This window comes from Podarcis gaigeae (assembly GCF_964106915.1).
Source record: "Podarcis gaigeae genome assembly, chromosome: 8".
NCBI classification, from domain to species: domain Eukaryota; kingdom Metazoa; phylum Chordata; class Lepidosauria; order Squamata; family Lacertidae; genus Podarcis; species Podarcis gaigeae.
The window spans coordinates 16,144,421-16,166,520 of NC_139684.1; the positions used below are offsets into that span (position 1 = coordinate 16,144,421).

Genomic DNA, 22,100 nt, shown 5'->3' on the forward strand with positions numbered 1-22,100 from the left:
CCTTCCTTCCTTCCTCCCCCCCCCCCAAAAAAAAGAAGAGTCATAACTTGGTGGCAGAACATGTACTTTGCACATAAAATGTGCCAGCATGTCATCTCAGATTTTGTTCCAAGCATCTTCAGGTGGGGCTGTGAAGGTTGGATAAGCCCTAAATTGTGGACCACTTGCTCATGGCTGCAAGTGGGACAGCCGTGGCTTGGGGTTGCATATTTTGTTGTGTGGCAATATCAGGACACATTGCATTCCTGCCCATACCCCAGAACCTTGCAGGGATCAAAATCCCTGCCTTGCCTAGCCAGGGATCCCCACTTGGCCCAATCTACTTCTTTTAAGTAGCAGCATGAGCAGAGGCTGCCTGCCCAAAAGGGATTGAACATCCTATCTGTTGTCCACTTACAGGCTGTATAAACCCTTTCTCTACAGCTCCTAGGCAGCATGGAGAAACATTCTGGCAGCCATAAGAAGGTGTTTCCAGGGTTGATAGTCACCCTGAAATGATATGCTGTTCCTATCAGACACTATTGGTCTTCCTTTCACAATTATTACCATAGAACTGTAAATTTTCAGCAAGAAAAGCCTATTCACTTGTGGTACAGGAGGTCAGCCTTTATGTCAGCAAAGACCCACAGGTAATAAATTAGAACCACTTACCAAGAAAAGAAAGGTACGGTACTGAGATATACCAAGATGGTTTCCCACCCCGTTTCATTGTTTACATATAATAGTATGCCGCTCCTGCGGTTTTATCAGATGGTGGTGTTTAAATACTTTTATAAACATTTTAAATGCTTTTATTAAATAAATGAATGTATTCAAATCCAAAACTACAAAAAGACAGGACAGTTGTTACTAAACGCTTACGTTAACTCAAAATAAAGATTCAAGATGTGTGTGCACTTAAGTCCAACAGAGCATCAATATATGTATACATCATAACTAATAATATGGAATTGTAATTCTAAAAATTAAAGAGCAAGGTGGGCAGCAATGGGTTTTCATACAATACAGGAAACCCAGTCATAAACTTAGACCCCGCCTGATGTTATTATTATTTTTATTTTACTCTTCAGTTTTATGAAATCCGTCAAAAGTCTAAGGAAGGAACACAAGGTTGATAATGGTCACCTTGGTTTTGTGCTGAAAACGGTCACAGGCAGAGTGAGGAGGGGAGATGGATTGGAAAGGAGAGGAGAGCAATTGCTCTTAGGCAGGAGGAGAAGGAGGACAACAACAACAACAACAACAACAACAACAACAACAACAACAACAACAACAACAACAACAACAACAACCAATCTTGCCAGTGTATTGTTATCCAGTCCGGGTTTTGCAGGCGCCCCTCCTAAACTGGAGTTCCTTGCGAGTCCGTTCCATGCCTTTTTCCTCCTCTCTATTTTTCCTTCCCATTTTTTTCTTCCGAAGTCCCCCTTTCTCCCTAGCTTTCAACCCGCGGAAAGCTCGCGTGGGGCGGGGGGGGGATTGTCAGATGGTGCCCGGATTCCAGTCCGGGTTTTGCGCGCCGCCTGCACCCCCGGTAGAAATAGGAAAATTCAATAATCAAAGCAAAAGGGAAGCGAGCGAGAGGAGGGGGAAAAAAATCCCGGATCAGGGCAACTTTGATGGCGCATGCGCGCTGTAAGCCTCCATCCCAAACACACACATTTCCCTGTACTTGGAAAGTCACCCAAAGCAGCCCCAAGTGCAGGTAAGACCTTCTGCTCTCCCCTCCTTGCCCCCCCTGCGCCCGGCCCCAGACCCTTCCTCCCTGGGGGGCTCCCCAGACTCCTCGCCCGTGCACTTTTCCGCGCCTCGTCCCGGCTGGCGGCGGCCGCTTTCGCCCCAGCAACTCTCTCCGCGCCTCGCTTTCCCCAGTGCGCGCTGGGCTGGGGCAGAGAGGGCGAGCGGCGGCGGCATTGCTTGGAGGGCGACGCAGGCGGCTGCAGTCACTGGGGAAGGTGGCTGTCGCTGCCCTGGCCAGGGAGGGGGCGTGAGAAGAAGGGGCTTTGCACCGGCCGAGAGAGGGGGCACTTGTAAAAAGTGTGTGTGTCGGGGAGGGGGGTCGCGTTACATTGCACTGCACAGGACTGTGTAGGTCATTGCGCGCGGAAACGGCGCGGGGGTTTGCAATGCGCCTGGAAACGGGATGGAGGGGCCAGGGCTTTGCGCGCTGGTTTTTCTCCTTTGGGTGGGGGCGACTGGAGAAAGAGAGAGAGAGAGAGTTTGCTGCTGCGACCCCCTTTCTCACACTCCTCTTTCTGCCTTTCTTCGTGGGGCACTTTGAGAGGAATGGATGCAGGTGGTTCGCTTTCTTTTTCCTTCTTGCCCAGAGTTAGGGGCGGGAGGAGAGGGGCGGACAGGCAGGCAAGATTCTCGCAATTCCCAGGACTTTCTCAAACAAGGTGGGTGGGAGACGTCCGCGCGTTTGGCGACTCGTCTTTCCTTTCCTCCCCCTCCTCAATCTCCCAAGAAGCTGGAGGTGCCCCCTTCCCTTACACAGGGGAGGGGGCATAGAAGAATATCCCCTTGGGTCTCCCAGTTGCCTACGGTTGCAGGTGGTGCCTAAGCATTTTTCGAAGACTTTAAAAATAGTTCCTGGGGAGGGGGGTGGAGGAAAGGGAAAGAAAGGGCAGGAGGGGGGGAGGGAGGCAGAGGACGAGGGGCGGGATCTCCCCCACCCCCCTCCTCAAATTTTGCTCTCAGGTGCCCGCGTTTTCAAGACAGTTTCGGGAAAACATTTCTCCCCCCTTCCCACTTTTTTTTTTTTAAAAAGCTGAGTGCAGGTTGTCCGGGGGGGGGCGGGGAGGAGGAAAGGGTTAGGGTCCCTAAAAGATTGAGAATACAGGGACATTTTTTGTCTGGGCTGGTTCTTGGGATTGGAGTTGGAGCTGCTTCTGCTTCTGTCGGTGCGCAAAGTTTTCCCAAAGTGCTTTGGAGCGGAGACCCCGGGTGCGCGATGACTTTTGGAGAGATGGGCGGAGGGTCCAGAGCGCACGGTGGCCGCACAAGGGGGCGACAAGAGAGAAAGAGGGGGGAGAGAGGCGCGATGCTCAGTATTTGCGTCGCCCTGCGCTTCCGGGGTGGGGGGTCTCTCCCTATTCTCCCTAGCTTCCCTTTCCCTAACCCAAGTCATTTGAGCGTCCCTAAGAGTGCGCTTTTGGGGCGATTCGGGGTACTTTGTGTCTGCCCCCTCGTTTGCAGCAGCAGGTTATTTTTACCCCGTGGTATTTGCAGAACGAGCAGCTGATTTGCCCCCCGCCCCGTCCTTTTCACGCACACTCTCTCTCATTCGTATTTTTATCTCCTGCGCTTTGGAGAAGTTGGGTCTGCTGGGGGCGCGCAAGGGGTAAGGGACGTTTCATGTACAGAGGCTGTTTGTTTTTTGGAGGGGGGAGGCCGGCAGGCGAGCGGTTGTTTGGCGTATTGTTTGTGTTGGCGGTGGGGGGGCGGGGGTTTGGCTCGGCCTAGGGGTGGAGTTGCGAAGGGCGGGGCGCCCTGGAAGGAGTGGGGTTTTGGTGAACGCTCCTCTCCATGTTTGGGCGCTCCCGGGACGAGGGAACAGGTGTCGAGCTGTCAGTCAAAGTTCGGGCCTGCCGGGAACGGGGGCGGGTGGGGTGGGGACAACAGCAAGATAGCGGTTAAAAATAAGGGAAAGTAGAGGGTTTGGGGCGTTCGCAGAAATTAAGAGAAGGGGGTGAAAGCGTTGGACGCATAGCGGGGCACATTAGGCGTGAGTTCTGGAGAGGGAATGAAATGATTGCATACTTCCCCCCTCTCTCAAATCTGCCTCTCCAGATGTATGGTCGGAATCTAAGCTTCTGGGGTGGGGGAAAGAGTCATTTTATGCAATAAAGAGAATCTTAATTTAGTCTTATTTGTTTTCTTGGGGAAGGGAATAACATACTACGCCCCCACCGCTACTCCCATTAGATTCTGTTGCATACAAAAATGTATTGGAACTGGGCAGGTAGTGGGGAGGAGTTGGCATAGGGTTGGGGGTGGTTGTGTGCCCTGGGGAGAATTTAGCCCTGGTTGAAAAATCTGTATTCAGTTGGGGGGGGTATGGGACTAGACAGCTTCTGTGTGCTGTCCACAGTTTTAGGTTATATGCTTGCATTTGTCTTGTGTCAGTTTTCCAAATAAATATTTTCTCCGCGTTTTATTTCTTTTGCTGGGAGAGAAAGGTGGCTCAGTGGCTGGCAAGGATGGAAAGGCAAAGCTGGGGTAAGGGCCTGTGGGTGGGTGGGTGGGGGTGTCTTCTGGGACGGTGGGTGCCACCTCCAGGGTTTCTTTCTGGGATTTGCTGCTTGAGAAAACTTTGGGAGGACAGGGTGTGTCGTGGAGGTTTGATGTGAATAGATGTGGTTTAAATCTATCTGGCTTTTGTGGAAGGGGAGGGAAACTTTGAGAACTTGATTAATAAACTCCATGTGTTCTTTCCTTTCAACATGCTTCCCTTCTCTTGCCTCCCCCCCCCCCCACAGCTCCTTCTTCAAGGCCGTATGTAACTACATTAGGGATCACCTTAATCCTTCCCGTTGGAATACATTCACTCTGGTCTTCCTATTTCTCTCCCTAAGTCTTTCCTATAAGCCATCTTCGGGTGCGTAGGGGAAATAACTTCTTAGTTTTACTTGATTGTCACCTTTTAAAAATCCATTTTTCCACCGGCTAGGAAGACTTTATGTGGTGCTGGTGAAGAAGCAGAATATTAGTGAACTTAGTAATCAAGTTTCCAGATCTTCTGCCTCCTGTTTAATTTATTAGACTACTTATTTATTCTGTTGATAATAATCTGTTGCAGGTTTCTATGGAGATGTTAAACTGATCTCTTCAAGAAATCAAACTCCATATGTGCTAAAGTGTTTAAAGAAGTAGCGTGGGCTCTTTTTCTTCTGCTACTCTTTTTGTTTGTTTTCTTCTCAAACTCTGCATTATTTGGTTGTTCAACTTATGTTTTCCATATTGATGTGTTCAGAAAGGGGCAGAACTGGGGTGGGAGTAAGCAGAAAAGTTAAAGGGTATTGATCATCAAGAGTCTGCCGTTTGTGTGAATGGGACTCTGATCTTGAAAGATTCTGTCTAAAAACTGTAATAGAAAGAGCAGATTAAATGATAAGGCCCCTTCTTTTAAATATGCTTGGCTGTGGTCAGACAGACCAGTAATTGATGCAAATAAAATCTTGCTTGCTGCTGCTGCAGTTGTGAGGTGGTCCTTCCACTTCTCCTTCACTTTATAATAAGTCCAAAATCAAATATAAAGATTTTTTGGGGGTAAAGTGGATGTTCAGGGTATTATTGTTTTATCATTTATTTTTTAAGTGCAGGAGGTCAGAATCGGGAAGAGTTAATGCATTAGAGGTTTTTTTAGTCTTTTGTTTCAGCTTAATGGGAGTGAGCTGAGGGGGGGAATAATACATAAAAAGCTTTTCTCTTTAGAGCAGTTCTCAAGGAGATGCTGCAGACTTCTAAGTTCTAAATTGCCCAACGAAACTTTTTTCTTTTATGTTAAAGTGTCATTTTGTGATGGGTGTCATGTGTTTTGGAAGCTGTCTTATTCGAGACCTGTTTAAAGGTGGTGGAGACTTATTTTGGGGTTCCCGGGCACCTAGCAGGTGCCAACCTGGTGGCACTGCCTTCTGTCAGATGGGCAAAGTGGTACGTTTAAAAATATGCCTGCCGTGCATCTTCTTCCATCCAAGCTTCGTTTCGCCCTGTTATCCAGTGCTATTCTCTTTTCAACCTTTTTTGTTTCTTAAAACAGTATCTTCTCCCCCCCCCCCGCACTCTCCATTTACTTTCCCCCTTTTTCTTTTAAAACACAGATACACGTGCATTCAGCCTGCTCCAGCCAAAACAGCACTAAACAGACTTAAAAACAAGACTAACGTAAGCCTAACTTGTCTGATGAAATCCACATCCTTGATTGCTTTTCATCTTATTAATTCTCTTGTGTGTTTATGTTTTTGTCCCTGCTGTTTCAGTGGAATTTGATCACCATCCTTTTCCTTCCATGCCTGCCTTGTCTCTCCCTCCCTCTCTCTTTGGTAAATCTTTTGGGTAGCTGCTTCTCCCACCCTTTTTTCTTTATTCTTTTTAAAAAATTTGAATTGCAAACTGGACCGACAGAAATGAAAAACACACACACACACACACACACACACACACACGCACGCTACTCAGAAAAAAGAAACACTGTAGCTTTAAACCCGGGAGTTTGCATATTCCCCTTGTATCTTTCCCCTTTGCTAATTATTGTGTTGTTTTCAGAGCAAATATGTCATATCCATGGCGACCGGGCAGGTTTATTGTCTTTCAGAAGCAATAGCTCACATAAGTAATTAATGACTTTTTTTTTTCCTCTGGCTTAGGTTAAACAGATCATTCAAGGAAAGTCATCTCTCCCCCCTTTCTTTCTTTCTCTCTCTCTCTCTCCCCCCCTCTCTCTGTCTTTTTTAGCTCAGTGACATAAGAACATGAGTTAGAACAAGAAAATACTTTAACCAAGAAGTCAGTGGCTGGCTTCCCTCTCTCCCCCCACACCAACATTTCTTTTAAAAGCTGGTCGTGTCAGTTTTCCTACAGCTGACATTGTCATTTTTTACAGGAGAAAATCCTGATTCTATGGGGAGGAGGGACAGAGGATTTAAGATGCATAGTGGCTTGTTGCTCCTGCAATAGGGAAAGAGGTGGTGGAGGGTGGATATTGCCTCTGGTCTAGTGGGTGAACCCCTACCCCACCACAAATTTATTTAAATGATCAGGACAGGAAAAAAATTCCCGGTGCTTTTAAACTTAAGGGAGGCACCTATGAATTCAAAACACACACATATGCTTGAAAAATGGACGTGTCTTTCAACAAGCATATTTTTTTTAAATCAAATGATTACTCTGTATTAGTGTTCCCCCCCTCCTTGAGCAAACAGAAAAAGCAAGATTTAGTTCAAAGGGTGAGGGTGGAGTTTTAACTTTCAGAAACTTGTAATGTTCTGTTCTAAGCCACCCCTTCTCTGCCAGTGGCCACCTGCTTATGTCCTTTTGCCCAATTTTCTTTTTAAATACTTTATTATATCAGAATGTGTTATTTGCTTAGATCAGGGACTGGCTACCTCCCCCCCCTTGATTTACTGTGACAATGTCTTTTTTTTTTTGTCCTCAACATAAGTTACACACCCCACATACATACCCATACCCTACTTAATTTCATTTTGAGAATGATTTACACCCAACCCATCTATATAAATATGGGGGGAGGCTCTACTGCCACAAACAGAATGTTCGGGGCAACCTATCCAATCTTTTTAAAAAAATAAACCAATCCCAAACAGCCTTGCCTGTTTTGACTCAAAGCAGGTCCATCTCTGTATCCCACAATATTTCTACCTGAACTTTTTTTCTTTTAAAAATGTTTTCTTTGCAACAGCAACTCCAAAAATTTGAATCCCAGCTTCTTAACACTTTTTTCCTTTTAAATAGCAGGTGTGGCTTAGTTTAACCCATATCTTGTTGATTTCGTGGGTGGGTGGGTGAGAACACAAATATTGCTGTGTCTTGAAATGGTAAGCTTCATACCTAGATGTAGTTGGGCTCTCTTTCTACCGTATTCGACAGCTACTGACGCAGTGGTCATGACATGTTCAAGTGACAAAATAGGAAGGTTTTTGGGATGGCAACCCCAAAATCATGTCGTAAGTGGGCAGAAAGTGAGTCTGATTGTTGTTTTTCTTTTTTTAAAAAAAAAAACCATGAGTGTGCGAGGTGGCCCTGTGTATGAAGTAGCTTAGTAATTGAGTCTTCATGCGTTTCTGATGTCTATATCAGAGTACCAGAAGAAACGGGCAAGTGGAGAAGGTAAATAGCAGGTGAGAAGCCAGCGCTCACCAGACGGTTGAAATATTAGCGTACAGCTAAGGAAATGTTTAAGAGCTGCGTCTTTCTCTCATTTTATTTAGATGGTCTGTTTCTTCCCTTGCCATTTACCTCCCCTGCCCCCCCCCCCAATTATAAGCAACGAAGCCACCTTCAGACATGGTTTTTGAGAGAGCATCCTAGGATTCTGAATGCAGCCCAAAGTCAGGAGGACATGTTTATAAGATGGAGAATGGTTGAAAGGCTTCCTTTAAAAAAATAATAATAACCCACCCCCATCTGAAATCAGCTTGTCATTTGAAACAATTTCTATTTTATCATTTTTTAAAAGTTAGAATAGTCAGAAGTTGGTCTCCTGTGCTTTTCCTGCTCTCCTCGACCCTGTAAAAGGGAATAAAACTGCTTTTATCCATAAGGCGGGGATGTTCCTGGACAGCGTTTATGATCTTTTCAGGCGTGTTGATGTGTACAAACAAGTGCTGGGACATGGGAGGAAGCCTGCAAAGTACTGGTGGTGGAGGGGTTCGGGGGGGGGTGGCGGCAGCAGAAAGAAGGACCTCAAGTTAACTCGCTCTAGTGTCATGCTGCAAGGCGAAGAAGGGGAAAGCAGGAGTAGTGTCGTAAATTTTGCTAAAATTAATCAACCGTTTAAGAGCCCCATGTTAACGAGCCTTTTCAGGCAGGCAGGCAGCCTTCCTTTTTCCGTCTTATTTCCCCCCCCCCACCTCATTTCAAAGTCCAGGAAGGAGGGGGGGAATCTTCTGAAGGTGGGGAAGGGAATTTTAAAAAGGGGGGCAAAAGGAAGCAAAAATGTGGGGTGGGGAAGGGAGAAATTAGTGCAGAAATAATAATAAAAAACTTCCCTCCCCAAAAAGTGGGGGTTTGATTTATAGAATATAAATCCTCAAGTGTCCTTGATCCATATTGTCAGGCCTTTTTTCCCCTTTTTTTTTTTTTTTGGTCAGATTTGTCCTGTGTGCCTTTGACGGAAAAGGCACGTAGGGAAAGAGAGAGAGAGGAAGAGCGACAGAGGGGAGAGAGAGAGAGAGAAAGAGGAACGTGTTCTCAGCTTTGTAGCTCATTATCATTCTTAATAAGTCTTAAGGAATAAAGAGAAGCACTGAGTGTAAATGCTGGGTAATCCTAACACTCCTCAAGGTGAGAGGAGTCTTGAGGACACGGGAGAAAGGGGGGGGGGAAAGAGGAACTGGTTGTGGAAAGAGGGGCAGGGACAAAAGGGGTCCCTTTCAACTCGGCTTGTTGGCCTAGCAGCCTCAAACATACCATCGCTCACTGGATAAACTTCACAAGTTTGGAAGATGGGGTTCCCTGTAAGATGTGCAGTCAGCAAGCTGAGGCTCTGTGTGATGTTTATTAAAAGTTTGGTGTTTGGGAAGGAAGCGGTCACTTTTTTCCTCTTTCTTGGCCCCCCTAACCTTAAAACCACCTGAAGCCGTTTCCTGGAGAGTTTGTGCCTCTGCTGTTGAACAGAATGCTTGATGCAGCCTACATAACTGTCACCCGCACGGTGGCTGCTGTCCACGCCATCTCCCGCCGTGGGTACTGCACCCCACGGCGTCTTGCATGACGGGCAGAGCACCACTTTCTGTAGAAATTCTGCACGCGGTAGGATTGACCTTCATGCTGCCGCAGCCAGCCACAAGCACCCCAAGTGCCATCCGCTGGAGGAGGCAGTTGTGAGCGCAGCGTTCCTCCCCCGCCCCCCGCCAGATTGAATGTGACATAATGTGCATTTCTTCACAGGAGTGCACGGGAATAATTCCCGTGGGAGATGTTAATGTCAGAATGGAATATCCACCTGGATTTCACATGAAAGACTTCCAAGGAGAATACTCGCTTCTTTCCCTGTCCTGGCCAAAGGCCTTCCCTGCATAAATGTTTGTGGGTTATCCTTTCTAACACACACTCGCACCTCTTTTTGGATAAGGAAAAGTTTCACAGCAGAACAAGCCTGTTTTTCTTTCTTTCTTCTAGCTTTGAAAAAAAATACTCCCCTGTCACATATCAGGTTTTAACCTTCTCCCCCTGTCCGCTGTCTGAAAGCATATCGCCACCTCTTGTGCTTTTATTTCCTGAAGAATTTATCTCCAGATACTGTTGCTTTTTCTTCTTCTTCTTTTTAATTGTAGGAAGAGGCTGCACCTCGTAAGTGTGCAGCTTTGAGCCCTGGGTGGCTTGAGGTTCTAGGAATCATTCTGCAGGTGCCGATCGATCCTTTCTATGAGGAGGGCTGCTTTTTAAAATAGAAATAAATCTTAACCATGTAGCAAAGGAACATGGCAACTCCTTTAATTCTGTCACTGGGGGGCTGGAATTCTCGTGTGGGTGACCTTTAACCTCTCTGACCTGAGCATTTTAAACGGGGTGCACAAGCGGGGGGTGGGCAGCCAATAACACTTTGGCTGAATATGTACCAAACAAAAACATGCCTTTTTCGCAAGGTGCTTTTCCTAGGCACTTCTGCATAGACCTTTCTTCAGCAAAGGGGGTTCCAAGGCCTCCTATGCCTCTCCCTTTTTTAAGAACATAGGAAATGGCTTTATACTGAGTTACACCCACCGCTCCATCTAGCTCAATATAGTCTGCCTTGATTGGCAGCTGCTATCCAGGATTTTGGGCAGGGAGTATCTCCCAGCTCTACTTGCATGTGCTGGGGATTGAAGCAGTGACCTTCTGCATGCAAAGCAGGTGCTTTGCCACTGACCATACTTTGAGTATGCCCCCTCCAACTCCCTGAAATTCCCAGGGGGCAATATCAAGACTTTTGAGGAGCCTTAAATACTTTGTAGCGAGATTGAAGCCCTCGGGGTGCCAGCACCAAATATTTAGGTCTCTGGGGTTTCTCCAGCTTTGCCAAGGATTGGGTGAGTCAGCTTTGTGAGTTAACTTGTCCTTCTGAGTCTCTAGCGATGAACATGGCCCTCGCTGGTGGAGGTGAGCAGTTGCTACCACATGCATAGCCTGCTCCCTGCCCCTTTCCAGAACATATCTTGTGTTATGCGGTATCAGCACATGGCATACTTGGGCAGCTGCCAGAGCCCCAGTAGCCTGGCAGGTCCTGCTGTGGACGCTTGCCCTGCCCACTCCTCTTAAAAAAAAAAATCCTGCCTGGCGTTCTGAGAAACCCACAGCGTAATGGTGTGCTAGGGTCCGGCTAGAAACCAAAATGGCGCTGGCACAGCAACCTGGTAATGCTTCCAAGTGTGGTCCACCAATAGAGGAGGCAGTGCTAGCATTTGATTTTGGAGGGTCCTTGGGGAAGGTGCCCTCACAGTCCCTGCCAAGGACCTTCCTCCTCTTCCAAGGGACTGTTACCTGCCCACTTTCTCTCATCACACCCCTGGACTCAGTCTGCTCAACCATCTGGAATGGGAGAAAGCGTGAAGAGTCGGGCGAGTTCTACTCTATCTCCTCTCTCGTCTTTGCTTGTGTTATTGGTGAGGGCCGGTTAATGTGGGAAGAGCAGGCCTCAGCAAGTGCCCCCATGGCGCCTATCTCTGACACTGGCCTCGTGAGGAGCCCAGGGCCTACCCTTCCATGTGTGACAGTTGGGACAGGTGTTTAAGAATAAGGACCATTTCAGCTTTGCCTGTAAGGAGGAAGGAGTATTTTAGCTTTCCCTGTAAGCCCACACAAGCTACTTAGACAAACAATGTACACCAAATGAAATACTGGCTTTGTTCGCCAGGTCTAATGCCTGTGTAGCTGGGGAGGAGGCTATCACCAAGGTAGTTGACACCAGCTTTAGAACCATTGGCTGGCTGGGTCTGATGGGAGTGGAACCCAACATCTGAGGGACCACACGTGTTCCCTATCCCTAGCCTAGGGAGAGGCAGTCTTGAGCATTGGCATTATTATTACTATTTGGGAGAAGAAAAGGCTAAGCTTTAGCCCCTGCACAGATCTGAAGTGGAGTCCCTAAGATGGTTTTACGTCTCCTTCCAGCAACTCCTCCTGGTGCCCAACATATTGCTCTGCTTTCATTTGGACCACATCAGCGCAGCCAAGCAGGGGGGGGGGTCTTGTTGTCTGTGCAGCCCAAAGCCTCAATACACACTGCCCAGGCTTGCACCCCAGAGAGGTCACTTTGGTTCTGCTAGTGCGTCAAAAACAATGTGGGAGTTGTAAGTTACCAGTCTATGCAGCTATAGTAGGTGCTGTGATTCTCCCATGGTTTGACTTCACCCCCGGAGGCACACTCCATTGTCTCTCGAGACAGATGCCAGCAATTACTATTATTTATTAAATTTGTATACTGCCTTTCATTCTGAATATCACAGAGCAGTTCACAACATAAAAATACAAGATGAAAACACAAAATGCATAATAAAACAAGAGCAAGAACAAAAACCAAACCAATATCCCCCCTCCCACAAAAGCATTTAAAAGCACAATAGAATGTTATTCAGCCAAAGGCCTGGTAGGATTGGCTCAAGGCATCATGTAGAAAAGGGCTGACCAAAACAGAGACTGAAGCTGAAGATGGAGGAAGGAAAGTTAATAGGTTGGAGATGAATTGGGTGAGCCTACATCAAACCATTGCCGAGGAACAGAAGAAGAGCTCTGCTGGATCAGGCCAGAGCCCATTTCGTCTAGCATCCTGTTCTCTCAGTGGACAACCAGTTGCATCTGGGAAGCCCACAAGCAGGACCTGAGCACAGCAGTGTGGCTCCATCCCCAGAGTCCAGCACTGTCCCGTTGGTCCACAGCACTGCATCCTAAAGGGAATCTGGAGGTGCCAGACGTAAGCCCTAAGGACTCCTACGAGCCTTTTCCTTGAACAATTTGCTCTGCAGACTTATTTATTGGGCAGTCTGTTTTGGGACTATTTTGACAAGGTATGTGCAATTCCATCCAAAGAACCTCTCTCTACAAGAGTTTGTTCGAGATGATCCACTGGTCCCTCCCAGCACTAACTCGCTGTGCATTACAACCAGTCCATGACTTTCCCCCGCTTTCTCAACAAATGTGTCTGCTAGATTCCTTGAGGGTAAGTGTGGGGCAGGAGGGATCTCATAATTTAAAAGATGATAATTTCAGATGCCCCAATGAGCATTGGTGTAGAAACACAAATAAAAATACCCAAATGAGTTTTGGCGTAGAATAAAGAAGTGGCTTGTTTGTTTTTCATCACCTAAAATTCCATGCCCAATTTATAGAAACTTGCATTAGAAGAACAAACGAATGAACTGAGTCCAGCATCCCTTTCTTACAGTGCCAACCAAAATACCTGTGGGAAGCCTGCAAGCCAGACCTAAGCACAGTACCAGCTCTCTCTCTCTGCCGATGAGTCCCAGCAGCTGGTATTCAGAGGCGTACTGCTTCTGATCACAGAGGGCAAGCAAAACCATCGGGGTTAGTAGCCGCGGACTGCATCCCAAGCTGTCAAAATCTATCCCAAAGAGAGAGCATCCTCTTGCTGCTGACCTGAGTTTTCATGGGTCTCTGAAATGAAGATTTCTAGGATGAGAGAAGAGCCCAGGAGCTGCTTTCTAGCCAAGGTTTCGTCTCTCTGAAAGGCTTTTGTGAATGGTAATGATTTCTGCCGGATCTCTATCTCTCTTTGGGATAGGCCTTAAGAAAACGTGTGGGTGTCTATGTCTTCCAGGAGATTATCCAGCTTGGACCCTGCCCATTCCATCAAGGGGAGCTTTCTGGCAAATTGCCCTCGGCCGCCACCGAGGTGATATTCTTCCATCAGGGTTATTATTGTGCCCTCCCCGAAAAGACTTCCTCACTGTCACACCGGCACCGTTTGCTAGTGTTGTTTGGCAACAAAAGCTCCCTGGCTTCTGCCCACAGGGAGAGAAAGGACGGGAGGGGGCAAGGGGGGCTTGCAAGAAAGCGCATTTATTGAAAGAGAGAATGAAGCGTCCAGTACTCAGCCGGGGTGTGTGTGTGTGTGTGTGTGTGTGTGTGTGTGTGTGTCCCCCGTTTCGTCCGCTTTCTGCCAAAACACACATTCTTATTTCGGTAACTCTGATCTTTTGAAGAGGTTAATTTCCATGACGAACTGCAGGCCACGTGCCTGGCGGATTTATCTAATTAGACTGACACTTTTCTCTTTTAAAAAGGAAAATTAAGCTCCCCCTTTGGATGGACTTAAGTCTTTTTAAAACTATGGGAGCAGAGAGTGGCAGCTGGCCTGCTACGTGCCGGTAGCAAATACGTGAGGTAGGACTTTCCCCCCATAAATGCAGGCTGTGCCGCTTGACTTGGCTAATTTGGTGACTGAGTTTTAAACTCTCGCCTTCCGTCCAATTTCTAAGAAAATTCTTCTTAGCCCAAGCAGATTTGATTTTTTTTTAAAAAAAGCTCTCTTGTTATGCATTTGTTTTTTTAAGACTCAATTATATTTTGTCTAAAGAAGATAAAACTGCTCTGCTCTTCTTAAAGGCTTGCTTGGATTTCTTACTCATTTACTTCCTTAAAACTTTTGAAAGACAAGATGGGATGTAAACAACTGTAGCTGGCTTATAGCTGTTAAGAATACAACACCAGTAGAGTCACTATTATTCTTTTAAAAACACTAATTGTAAAATAAACACCCTTCCACAGGGTATTCCAATCACTTTCTCTCAGCCTAACCTACCTCGCAGGGTTGGTCTGAAGATAAAAAGGGGAAAGACCAGTGGAGCCCCTCACATTAAGTGCACTGAATAAAGAATAAAATCCAAAATGGAATCCATCATCTGGTGTGGAGACTTGCCATGTGATGATCCATTGGTTCCACATGCAGGCCTCTGTGTTACTGCTGCCTCCATGTGGGAGGTTTCGCATGGAAGAATTTGCTGGGATGGCTGTGCCTATGAAAGCAAAGGACAGTAGATTGCATAGTCTTGCACGTTGAAGGTCTCCATTTTGATCAACTGTGTCTTTCCTTAGAAGAGGTTGGGAGAATGACAAAGCCACAGGATCTTGTGAATTTGTAGCATTTCTGGACATTTAGGAACTGTTATTCTGGGCAAAGTCAAGCCAAGGGTCTGCCAATTAGAAGGCTGCTTCTGGAAGATTATTATATTTGCTAGTCACTTTTCTCACAGAGGTTTGCATCCTCCAGTTTCATCCGCATGGAAGCGAGTCACAGATGCTCTTGTGTGGCCCACTCTGACTAGATGATGTGGAACTGGTACAAGGTTCCTCTCCATTTTTTAGCCTTGCACCGCAGGCTGTAGAATTAAAAACAGCGGGTGTAGACCCTTGTACAAAATCTGGTGTTATAAGGCCTGTGGTCCAACACCAGAAGTACATACCTGGAGAGGTGTACTCTCCATTTTGCAGTTTCCCTTGTTTTGGAAAAAGCAGACACATTTTTTTTTACCCCCTAAAAGTCAAGTGATCTTGGAAGCAATTGGCACTTCCTTTTTCCAGGAGAAGCTGACTGTGCAAAGCGCTGATCAGCTTGCCTCTGAATATCAGTGCCTGGGAATTACATGTGGGGAGAGCTCTGTTGTGTTCGGATCCTGTTTGTGGACTTGTTGGAGGCATCTGGTTGGCCACTGTGAGAACAGGATGCTGCACTTTATGGGCCTTTGGCCTGATCCAGCAGCAAGGTTCTTCTTGTGCTCCTAAGCAGTACCTGATGGTTGGGAGCTTGGTGTGTTACATTTCAGGTTCTTCATCATTTGGTTTTTTGGTCACCTGGATTTGTAAAAAAACTAAAAGATGCCCAGCAATGCAGAGTCCTAATGGGGGAGAAGGGAAGCTTGAATTAAAAGAAGCTGGATTCTTCCTTATTTCTGGAATAACTTGATTCTTCTCAGTTCCTGACCTGTGTCAATATTATCGCTGATAATGCAATGGCAGATGTTCTGAAGAGGTTTAAAGTTGGGTGTTGGTAAGAGTATGTGTGTTGTCTTAATGTGGAACGTCAGTCAAAACTACATCTTGCAGTATGCCAGAATTGTTGGCCCTCTGTTCTTGTGTAACATCTACATACCTTAAAAACAACAACTATATATTCATGGCACAGACCTGCATATGCTACTACTTTCTCTTTTTTAAATAAATGCCCTTTAGCAATAGATTGCAGGGCGGTTCACAGCATAAAATCACAATATTTTTTTAAAAAAACAGAAATTCATAATAAAAACAAAAACAACCCAGTAATTCCTCCTTCCACAGCACATTTTAAAAGGGCATCAGATGTCAATCAGCCAAAGGCCTGATTAAAGAAGAACGTTTTCACCTGGTGCCTAAAGGTGTATAATGAAGGCACCAGGCAAGCCTCTCTGGAGAGAGCATTTCACAAACGGGGAGCCTCTGCGGAAAAGGCCTGTTCTTGTACTGTATTGCCATCCTCCAGACCTTTTGTGGAGGAGGCACATGAAGAAGGGCCTCAGAAGATGATCTCAGGGTCTGGGTAGGTTTATATAAAGAGAGGCGGTCCTTGGGGTATAAGCTGTTTAAGGCTACATAGGTCAAAACCAGCCCTTTGAATTGGGCCTGGAAACTAATTGGTAGCCAATGCAGATTGCACACTGGCTGAGAGGGTCAAGAAGTTAAGGGTGGCATGCCTAGAGTTTGTCCCACTTTTCTTTTCACAGCAACCCTGTGAGGTAGCTTAGGCTGAGCATGGGTGAGCAGCCCAAGACCAGTTCTGTGCTTTTCCTGGCTGACTGGGAGTTTGGAACCCAGCCCTTCCTGGGCAAGCTCCACTATATAATTAAAATAAACCATCAGCAGGATTTAGGCATGGTGTTAAAAAAGATGTTTCTGTGCATCACGTAATAAAGTTAACTGAAATCATTTCCCACAAAATAAGGTGGATGGTAACTAGCTTAGATGGCTTTAAAAGAGTATGAAACAAATTGCAGGGGGCGGGGTGGGCAGGGTGTGGATCCGTCTCTAGCTCTAAGCCAGGGATGGGGAATTTGTAGCTCTCCAGATGTCGTTGGGGCTCCCAAATCGCATCAGCCAGCATGACTAATGGTTAGTGACTAGTGAATCTGTAGTCCAACAGTCCTTCGAGAGCTGAAGTTTCCCCATGCCTGTTTGAAGCTATTGTTCCCAAGTGGAGCCTCTATGATTGAAAGCAGTCTACCTCTGACTTCGAGATGTTGAGAGGCAGTGACAGGAGACCATTGCACATCTTGTCTTGCTCTGTTTTTGGAGCTTGTAGGTGAATGTGACTAGTTACTCTTGGGAAATTGCAAGGTCTGATCCAGCAATGCACAATGTTTTTTTTTAAAAAAAAGCCCCAGCAGCCTCAGGGTTTTGTTTTTAAAGATATTTATATGCTGCTTTTCAAAACTAATGTACAAAAGGTGTGCAAAAAATTAGAGATGCTGAAGTCTAGATCTGTGCACTTCTTCCCTGCGATTCTGTGGATGTAGCCAGCTAAGTCCTACTCAGAGTAGACGCGAATGGACCTAAATTAAGGTAAAGGTAAAGGGACCCCTGACCATTAGGTCCAGTCGTGACCAATTCTGGGGTTGCGGCGCTCATCTTGCTTTACTGGCCGAGGGAGCCAGCATACAGCTTCCGGGTCATGTGGCCAGCATGACTAAACCGCTTCTGGCGAACCAGAGCAGCACACGGAAACGCCGTTTACCTTCCCGCCGGAGCGGTACCTATTTATCTACTTGCACTTTGATGTGCTTTCAAACTGCTAGGTTGCCAGGAGCAGAGACCGAGCAATGGGAGATCACCTGCCGACCTTCTGATTGGCAAGTCCTAGGCTCTGTGGTTTAACCCACAGCACCACCCGCGTCCCTAAATTAGTTGTATTCTAAATTAGGACCTACATTAGTTGTGTTCTACTAACTGCCATGGGTCTGCTCTGAGTAGGAACCTGAACTGAATACAGCACATAAAGTACCCAGCTTTCACAAAGCATTTGTTGTCTGCCATCCGAGAGGCCAAAACACTTGTGAGTTTTATTTTTTAATTCTAAGTTTTCCTCCTGTTTGTCCCTTGGCTTGTGCAGAGGGAACTGGAGGGGTGACTCAGAACTTGCACTCACTGCTAACGCCTGTTCTATGCCCAAAGCCTCAGAACAGGTAAAAATAAAAGATAAAATTCTGCTGTGTTTGCCTTACTCCCCGCTCCCCCTCCTTTGCCCTGTTCAGGTGGTGCTGGCTGGTTTATCTTCCTTTTTATTTATAAAGGGTGGGGTAGCAAAAGAAGACAAAACTGAGACCAAGTATGGAGAAAGGAAGCAAAACCAGGGAAAGCCAGGTGGGACGAGGACAGGTCCGGGAGCGAGAGAATAACAATGGAATGCGTCAAACCTTTCCTCCTCCTTTCCTTAAGGACTCTTCATCTGCTCTCTTGGCTTCTATTCTCACAAATTATCAAACACACAAGTGATAAAACAATCAAAGCATCTAAAAACAATTCAAGTGCAGATGCGGACTGGGAAAGAACTCTACTTTAAAAGGCTTGTTGGAAGAGGAAAGTATTCAGCAAGCTTTGAAATGGTGCCCGTCTTGTAATTTAACAAGCGGGAATTCTGATGGGGAGGTGCCACCACACTAAAGGCCTGGTTCCTATATTGTGGGTGTCTTGATAATATGGTATCTGCAGGAGACCTTAGATTGGAGATTTAGAAAGAGGTGAGATGATCTTTCAGGTATGCTGATCCCAAACCAGCACTTTAAACTTAGGCTGGTAGGTAATTTGCAGCCAGTGCAATTCGCGGCAGCAGAATAAAAACTAAAGCAACTGGAAGTCAAAGTATTTCCTGAAGAGCATCGTTCTCCCAGCCTGTCGAAAGCAAAGCAATGACTTGGCTTGGCAGCGGAGATAGGATTCCTTAAGTGTGGGCTGGGGGCATGACTTACACACTGTCATCTCCTGTGCTCATCCAAGACTGGATGTTGTGTGGGACGACTGGGAAGGCAAACTTAAGATGGGGTTTTCCTTCGCATATACTGAACCCATGATCCTTTTTCTTGTGGGGGGGGGGCAGGATGAGTGTGCACACATGTAACACTGAGGGTACGTGTGCTCCATCACCCTGGTGCAGCTGCAGAATACTGCAGCCGGAGGAAATACCTGCTGCTGTTTTTAAGGAAGCTGTTTCCTAGCTCTTAGGAATGCGAAGGTAAGCTTGCAAGCATGCAAGCAGTGCCTGGTGAAATTTGGGGAGATAAAGGTGGAGGGAGAATAGGGTAAAAGCAGGAAGCAAGCTTTCCGGGCTGCAGACTATGAATCTTTCCTGGACTTCTGCTTTAGCCTCAGTTTACCCCCTTCATGGCCACGGGAGGACTGGAGTGCATGAGGCAGGCAAAAGACCCAAGTTTCCTGTACGGGTGTGTGCCATAAAAAAAGATGACCAGAACCCCCTTGTCCCATCCATTCCCGTCCCCCCCCCCCGTGCCTTTTATCTTAACACATTTTAAAGCTCAGTCCTGCTATTTGCGCAAACGTCCTCTCCTCTCCTTCAACCTCGTATTGCCTGTCTGTATAATGTAAATGGAACATGCTTGGGATGAGGACTGCATTATGTCTCCATTTTGTGCAGTTTCTGGCGCTAAGCATTGTGTTCAGCAGATAGTTGTTGTTCCGTAATAATAAACGGCAACAATGATGATCTAACAGCGGCTGGGGGAGTGGGGGGTGGGGAGAGAAACGCAGACTTACTTCGTTCCCACTTTGCAAAGCAATGTGCGGATTGAAACAGAAGCATCCTTTGAAATGTGAACATCTCCAGCTTTTGCAGTGCATTTCTTTGGCCAGGTAATGTGTGCACATGTGCATATGCCAGGGGTAAAGTAGACATTCAAATGCGTATGTCAGCAAAAATAACATCAATATATGTTCTATTGGGGGGAAATGGCTTTGCAAAAATGAGTACATTAGGCACAACTGCATACAAGCACAAGGAGGAATTTGCACTTAAACCCAGATTAATTTTAATGAGAAATTTTGAAATAATAATTCATAAACTCATGTGGAAATGTGGAGAATTGAGCATTTAAGACTGGATAAACAAGAAACTGAAATTGACTTTCCCACCCCTAAACCTCACTAACCTTGGCTGCTGCTGTTAAACCAATTTTGGACTGATTTTGATTTGGTCAGTTCTGTTGGACCAGAGTTTGTTCTGTTTTGGAGCAGATGTCTGTAGCCGGTGGCAAAACCAGATCATCCTCTTAGCTCTTGGAGGGAAAAGTGTAGCTGTGCTTGGAGAGAGACTATCTTTCATAATAGCCAGTCTCTCGAATGTTAGGCCTGACTTGGGGAGAGTGATTCCGAAGCCACCAATGTGGAGATTAAGGGGGATGAGAATGTAAATCTTAAGTAAAAAGGTAATTGAATGTAATAGCAAACACTGTGCGGGCTATGTTAATTTTAGCTCTTCCCTTGGATACAAGACGCTGTATTAGTGTTTTATTACCATTTTGTTTGCTCTAATAAAATAGTAAAATTTATTTCGAGGAAGTTGAACGATGGTTTTACAATGCAAATTTAAAGAAATTGGACTTTTCATTTACGGTGCTGCTATTTCCCCCCTTTAAAAGAAAAAAGGAGCAACCTTGAGAAGGTGTAAATTAGACATGGGAGGTAAAATGTGTGCTGTGTGTAAGAGAGAGAGAGAGAGGAAGAGGATAGAGGAAGAGCAGGAGAGTTTGGAGGTGAGAAAGTTAGATGTGATTTTGGAAGGGGGGGGGCATAGCAATGACTTCTTAGTCCCCTAAGTATTTTGGAGAGAGGGGGGGAGGGCAGGTGAGCGAGAGGGCACTGCTTTAAAATCAGATGGATGAGAAATGTCACCCTTTCCTTCAGCAGAGCCACAAGAGGATAGCTGGTTGTAGTTGCAAGATCTGAGCTCTTTTTCCTAAGGCACTTGCAACTGTGAGCAATGTGTTCGATGCATTTGCTTCAACTTGTTTGGTGATAGCAAAATTAGAGGAGTTGGAACCGAAGTAGACGTTTTGAGCAAAGCTAGAAAATGAAAAGGTCTGATGATTCTGCTCATCTTATTCTGGGGTCTAAGGTTTGGGAAGGAAGAGATAGGGCCCTTTTCCTGCAGCTGCAAATCTGGCTCTACGGGATGAGATTTGAGAGGTGCAGTACAAGCAGGCTTGCGGCTCCCCACTCTTTTGATGGCTTTCTGTTTTGTAGGAGTTGTTGCTGCCTTCTGATGGGTTTCTTTAGACAGTCTGTTAAGTGTAAAAGGTGGGGGGGGGGGAGAGAAGAAAAAAAAAGGTGACACTCCAGGTGGATTTCAATCAAAAACTATAATTACATCAAATAGTAAACGGAAATGGGGGTGGGAGGGAAGGACCGGGTTGTGGGAGAGGATTATGCATTCCCCTGAACTCTTTCTGGCTGCTGAACTGACTCTGTCCCTCCGCATAGGGCTGTGTGTGCAGACAATAATTGGCTGCCTCCTTAAATTTTCTTTATCTCTCCCCCCACCTTCTTGCTTTGATGCCCTTGATATGGGTGAAGGGAAAGGAGGATAGAATCTGTCTGCGCAGGGCTGTTGATGGCCTTTGGCTCAGCCCTGCTCAGCTGAGGATGTGCCATAGGGCCAAGTGCCTGATGCACTGTGTGTCTCCTAGAGCATGGCTGGTTCCAGCTGACAGCATGCAGACTGGTTACTGCCCCAAACCAACATTATCTAGCACCCTGCCCCACAACCCCCAGGTTTCTGAGTCCCTAGGGCCCTCTGTGATAAGGGACGCGGGTGGCGCTGTGGGTTAAACCACAGAGCCTAGGACTTGCTGATCAGAAGGTTGGCGGTTTGAATCCCTGCGATTGGGTGAGCGCCCGTTGCTCGGTCCCAGCTCCTGCCAACCTACCAGTTCAAAAGCACACAGAGCAAGTAGATAAATAGGTACCGCTCTGACGGGAAGGTAAACAGCATTTCCGTGCGCTGCTCTGATTTGCCAGAAGCGGCTTAGTCATGCTGGCCACATGACCCGGAAGCTGTACGCCGGCTCCCTTGGCCAATAAAGCGAGATGAGCGCCGCAACCCCAGAGTCGGTCACGACTGGACCTTTAGGGCCCGCCGTGAGTGCCTGACGTGGCTGACATCTGGCAGCAGGCCTAAATGTCTGGAGGATTACAGGTTCTCCACCCCTGTTAGAGTCTGTCACCCCAGTGATTGCATCAATCAGGCCATTTGTCTGTTTCTGGAGGATAAAGAGGTTCATTTTACCTATGCCAGACTGCCATGAGCAACCCATATACCTCTTTGAACAGTGCTGCAGAGTTCGTCTTTCCCTCTCCAATCCTCTCCCCCAGTTTCTTCCTCCACC

General features: G+C 46.5%; 1 protein-coding gene and 1 long non-coding RNA gene across 9 annotated transcripts in view; one reads left to right on the forward strand and one right to left on the reverse strand.

Annotated features, from left to right (window-relative positions):
- Positions 1-768: 768 nt before the first annotated feature.
- On the reverse strand, positions 769-1,367 carry LOC310849767. 2 transcript variants are annotated; one of them, XR_014567072.1, is made up of 2 exons: positions 1,251-1,367; positions 769-1,200 (listed from the first exon to the last, which is right to left on the reverse strand). It is a non-coding gene; the product is annotated as an uncharacterized lncRNA (long non-coding RNA). The 2 variants fall into 2 exon arrangements; XR_014567073.1 differs by having other exon boundaries at positions 1,245-1,357.
- Positions 1,368-1,443: 76 nt separating this feature from the next.
- Positions 1,444-22,100, forward strand: part of CASZ1 (castor zinc finger 1) — a 302,929-nt gene continuing 282,272 nt past the window's right edge. For 2 of the 7 annotated variants that reach the window (XM_083750054.1, XM_083750049.1), the window contains exon 1: positions 1,578-1,705. The gene's annotated coding sequence lies outside the window, so the exon portion shown is untranslated. Of the gene's footprint in view, positions 1,706-22,100 lie in introns of all 7 variants that reach the window. The other 5 variants (XM_083750048.1, XM_083750051.1, XM_083750050.1 and 2 more) reach the window with 5 other exon arrangements.